This window comes from Pristiophorus japonicus, chromosome 2 (assembly GCF_044704955.1).
Source record: "Pristiophorus japonicus isolate sPriJap1 chromosome 2, sPriJap1.hap1, whole genome shotgun sequence".
NCBI classification, from domain to species: domain Eukaryota; kingdom Metazoa; phylum Chordata; class Chondrichthyes; family Pristiophoridae; genus Pristiophorus; species Pristiophorus japonicus.
Genome location: NC_091978.1, coordinates 177,413,151 through 177,418,905, shown reverse-complemented (window position 1 = coordinate 177,418,905; position 5,755 = coordinate 177,413,151).

Here is a 5,755-nt window from a genome sequence, read left to right as displayed (position 1 = left end):
AACCCATCACTGGCAAAACAGGAAGCCTTGAAACAAAGGAAAAAGACTTCATTGGGCCAGAAGTAGACACACAAACAGGAAGCTTTGGAACAAGAACAAACTTTATTCGGCCTGAAAAGGCAAACGAACTGGGGGTATAAAAGAGGCCGTGTGGCCACATCTCGCTCTCTTGCTCTCGCTGCTTCGCCTCTACAGGAACTGAACCCTCCGTGTGGGACGGAGAGAAGAAATCAGAAGAGACACGTTTTCATCAGAAGAATCAGCGAGTAAGCCAATGTATCGGTGAGCATCATCTCTGCACACACAATTTTAAGATCATAGCCACGGTGTGAGGGTTATTGTGTGTTCTCTCAACCAAATCATATGGGTTTTCAGGGGAGGTTTTAGACATGGGTACTTCACGATAGGGGCCTGTTTAGATGGGCCAGATTGTGTATTGTTCTATATTTGTTTGTTTTACACACCAGGGTGTGTGTGGTTTTACTGGGTGCAGGTGTCTGCGTTAACTTTAATAAAAGCATTACCAGTTGAGACCAAGATATTCGTCCCTGTCTCATTCATCTGTTCAGTACAGTAATCACTCCCAGCTCTGGAACTATTGTAAAGTGGGGGTGCGTCGAAAACACCTAAGGGAAAGCAGTTACATATATGCTTATTGTGTTGAACTGCATTGTGTTGTGTGGTGTTGTGTTGCATCCAATAGTAACCGCCACAACAGTTCCCAGAAGTCATTATCATGTGACTAATTTACAACTTAAATTAATCCTTTAATCTTTTTTCACCTGTTTTGCAACATTTTCACAGTCCTTTTTTCATGACTTGCATATTTTGTCTCACTGCAGCCTATCTGCCTCGCCTTACAAACAAAAAGAAGAAAACTGCCAATGCTGCTCATCTGAAACAAAAGCAGAAAATACACCGCAGGTCTGTGAAGAGACAGCGGAGGGGCGCGATTTTGATTTCTGGGCGACTGACCAGCAGAGCAAATCGGCGGGTCTTTCATACCCACTGCGAAGAGACAGCCGCGATTCTGAGGCATCAGCCTCATTAAATTGGACATATGAGTTGAGGTGTCCCAATGCATCTCACCAGATTGAGGCTGTACAATTTTGCAAGTTGATGCTCTCAGCGAGGAGCTTCACCTGATGCCAGTGCTTATTGGAAATTCAAGCATGCTATTCATTAAATGGGCTTGGCTCCACCAGCGCTAGAAACCTGTTGTAAAATTCCAACATTGGACGTAATGATAGAAAAAGTGAGGTTTGATGCCACACTCATTACCATCTTATAATGCTCATCTGGGCCCCACAAAAATAATCTGGGTCGCCGCCATCCCGGGACCCATACCCTCCACAATCGCGACCCTCCCCCTCCCTGCACTTTCTTTGCCGGTAGCCCGATACTGGGAGTCCTCAATCAGGCGGGACACCAGGGATATGGTAGCATAGTGGTTATGTTATTGGACTAATGACATGAGTTCAAATCCCACCATGGCAGCTAGGGCATTTAAATTCAGTTAATTAAATAAATCTGAAATCAGCAAAATTACCGGATTGTCGTAAAAACCCATCTGGTTCACTAATGTCCTTCAGGGAAGGAAATCTGCTGCCCTTACCTGGTTGACTCTTAACTGCCTTCTAAAATGGCCTAGCAAGCCACTCTGTTGTACACAACCGCTACAAAAAACAATAATAAGAATAAAACTGGACGGACCACCCGGCATCAACCTCAGCACTGACTTCGGACATGACAAAGGCACACCCAGCCAAGTCGACCCTACAAAGTCCTCCTCACTAACATCTGGCGACTTGTGCCAAAATTGGGAGAGATGTCCCACAAACTAGTCAAACAACTGCCTGACATAATCAAACTCACAGAATCGTACCTTTCAGCTAACGTCCCAGACTCCTCTATCACCAACCCTGGGTATGTCCTGTCCCACCAGCCAGACAGACAGACCCACCGAGGTGGTGGCACAGTGGTATACAGTCAGGAGGGAGTGGCCCTGAGAGTTCTCAACATTGACTGTGGATCCCATAGAGTCTCATAGCTTCAGGTCAAGCATGGGCAAGGAAACCTCCTGCTGATTACCACCTACTGCCCTCCCTCCGCTGATGTATCAGTACTCCTCCATGTTGAACACCACTTGGAAGAAGCACTGATGGTAGTAAGGGCACAGAATGTACTCTGGGTGAGGGACTTCAATGTCCATCATCACGAGTGGCTCAGTAGCACCACTACTGACCGAGTTGGCCATGTCCTGAAGGACATAGCTGCCAGACTGGGCCTGCGGCAGATGGTGAAAGAACCAACATGAGGGAAAACCCTACTTGACCTTGTCCTCACCAAACTATCTGTCGCAGATGCATCTGTCCATGACAGCTTTGTAGCAGTGACTGCCACACAGTCCTTGTGGAGGCGAAATCCCATCTTTACACTGAGGACACCCTTCATCGTGTTGTGTAGCACTACCACCAGGCTCCAGACCTCATTACAGCCTTGGTTCAAACATGGACTGTAATACATTCTTTTCGACGTCATAAACACAAGATGGATCTATCATAACCTTGTTAGGTGACCTGGTCACATGACCGTTTTATTATTATACATCAGCATTAGTTACATTACCACAGTAGTCCACTAAGTGGAGCTATATTACATGTAATGAAGAAGTCATTATAACAAAATAATCAGCATACATAATTTGCATGGTTATACAGAATAAAAGATATGGGGCTAGACTTTGCATTGTTGTCCAGATCGGCCACAAATGGGCGATATTTCCGGCGTTAGTGATAACACATACAGGATGGTGCTACAGGAACTTGTCAGGTGATCTAGTCACATGATACTTTTATTGTATTTACATGAGTAGTTGCATTACCACAGTAGTCCGCTAGATGGAGCAGCACTCCACTAGGGGGAGCTCTATATTACACTTCTCCCTCCTTAATGATGAAGTAATCATAACAAATAATCATCATACATAACTTGCATACATAACGAAAGATATGGGGCTCAATTTTCCCTGTTTATTTGCGCTGTTTTTTTGGCGCGTGTCGTTTTTTTTGGCGTATTTATTTTTTTCAAAGTTTCACCCTGCGATCTGCGTCGGCATAGCTGACTTAGTTATGATTCTTCTAGGCCAGTCATATCTGCGCGGTTTTTTCAATTGTTCGCAGTTTGGCCAACATTTTTTTCTCTTAGGTCGGCGTATCTGGCCACTTCCAATAAACCTTCTGGTGAGTTAAGAAAACCAGTGTACATGCACAAATCTGCGCTGAAAGACGCCATTGTTTTTAAATCGAAGATTTTGGAGGGAGTCAAGAGCACTGTCAAAATCAATAATAAAGTTCAACTTTTTTTTTACCTGTCAACGTCGAAGTGTAAATTTGTTGGATTTCAGAAGTTCTCTCATTTTTTAACTCACTCACACGCCACCACCTTGAAGCAGGGCTGGAGGGTCGTAGGTTTGGCCGGCAGAATCGGCCCCGCGCCCGGACACAAGGGCTTGGAGCTCAGCTACAAAACAAGCCATGGGCGGGGGAGGGGGGGAGGAGAGAGAGGGAGAACGAGGTGTTGATTGGAAGGCTTGGAGCCCAGGGAGGGGGAGGAAGAGAGAGAGAAGTCACAAGACTCCAATTAGTAAAGGGGGAGGAGATGGAGAAGTCACAAGACTCCAATTAGTAAAGGGGGAGGAGAGAGGAGAAGTCATAAGACCTTTGGGTGTGGTCCTTCCATACAGACATGGAGAGACCTGTGCTGCCTGCTTTCCTGCCGTTTTGAGCTTCTTTCAAAGGTCAAATTTAAGTATGGGGGCAATACTGACAATGCCATACCTTGTGCGAGCCTTCTGCATCATGGTGCTACATAGGAGACAATTGATTCAACTTCATCGCATCAGGAACATCAGAACCCGTGGGGTGCTGGGCAGGAGGCCTTATCCACCTCGGTATATCGAGACAGGTGTTCGTACCTCCACCTGAGTGATGCAGACTGTGTCAGAAGGCTGCGTTTCCGCAAAGAAGTTGTAAGTGAGATCTGTGAGTTGGTCAAAGCAGACCTGCAGCCTAGAAGCATCAGGAGGACTGCTTTATCAGTTGAAGTGAAGGTTACAGCTGCACTTTCATTCTGTGCCTCCAGATCATTTCAAGCTACAACTGGGGAAGTGTGTGCCATCTCTCAATATGCAACACATGCCTCCATTCGCCAGGTCATGGCTGCACTGTATGCACGGAGGAATGACTTCATAAAGTTCCCCATGACTGCCCAAGCAATCCATGACAGGGCTGTGGGCTTCTCCAGGTTTGCTGACTTCCCAAAGGTACAGGGCTGCATTGATTGTACCCATATCACCTTGCGAGCACCTTTGAAGGATTCTAAGATGGACAGGAACAGAAAAGGCTTCCACTCCATTAATGTGCAGCTCGTGTGTGACGACATGCATCATATCATGTCAGTCGATGCAAGATACCGTGGCAGCACCCATGATGCGTTCATCCTACGCGACAGCGTTTTATCTGCCATGTTTCAGCAGCAGCAGCCAGAAAGGCACAGCTGGCTACTGGGAGACAAAGAGTACGGCGTCGCCACCTGGCTCATGACGCCCTTACGTGTAACCCGGACGGAAGCTGACCGTCAATACAACATGTCGCACGTTACGACGCGCAGCATCATTGAGAGGACTATTGGCATATTGAAACAGCGTTTCTGATGACCGGACCATTCCGGAGGCTACTTGCAATACTCCCCTGAGAATGTCGGTCAGTTCACTGTTGTGTGCTGTATGCTGCATAACTTAGCCATCATGAGGCAGCAGCACCTGGTAGTGGAAGACCCACCTGAGGTGAGAGTGGCTGATGATAATGATGTGGAAGCTGCAGGTGACGAGCAGGAGGAGGAGGAGGGGGAGGAGGATGAGGAAACCATGCAAGTGCCTGAGGCCAGAGCATGATGGCAGAGGAGGGAAGACCATCATGCCCCTTTAATGATTGCTCGAGCCTTGCTCCAGCAGCTCATCCGTGAACGCTTTACTGATGCCTGAGGGCTCAGCGACAACTATTCCACCTGGACATGTTTACTTTTTGGAGCTGTTCCGTAATGTTGTGTTGTGTTAATGGAACAAATAATGGAAATGATTCAGTTTTATTGTAAAATATATTTGATTCAAAAGTTTACAATGTACTTAACTTAACTTTAATAAAATTAATCTTGTATCAAATTTTACTTTCATATCACTCTTCATGATCACTTAAAAATTTTAAGATCACTTATAAACTTGTAAATTTACATAACTTACAAAAAACTTTTAATTTGAGAACAGTTACAACAGTAACAATACTACAACAACAACAACAGCAGCAAAGAAAGGCTGCACCCATCTCTCATCCCCCTTATTCTAAGACCGCCCGCTGTGCCTGGTCTTGGACACGCCACCAGCCCTGCCCACAGGTGGTGCACAGTGTTTCTGGGCTTGGTACCAAGCTTATTCTTTCTTACATCTTGGGACTGCACACCTCTTGAGGGTGGGGGGTGCAGGGGGGAGTGGGAACGTTGGCGTCAGGCGGCAAGTTGAAGGGCCCAGGCGGCGTTGGATGGCCCAGCTTTGGACCCTTCAGAGACTGGTGTGGGAATTGGTGTGGGAGTGACAGTTGATTCTGTAGGGTCTGGGCGTGTTCCCTTATTGCAGCGGCTAACTCCGACATTCCCTCCCTTATGTACCCTGACAGTGTCTCAACAACCTGCAACATTCCCT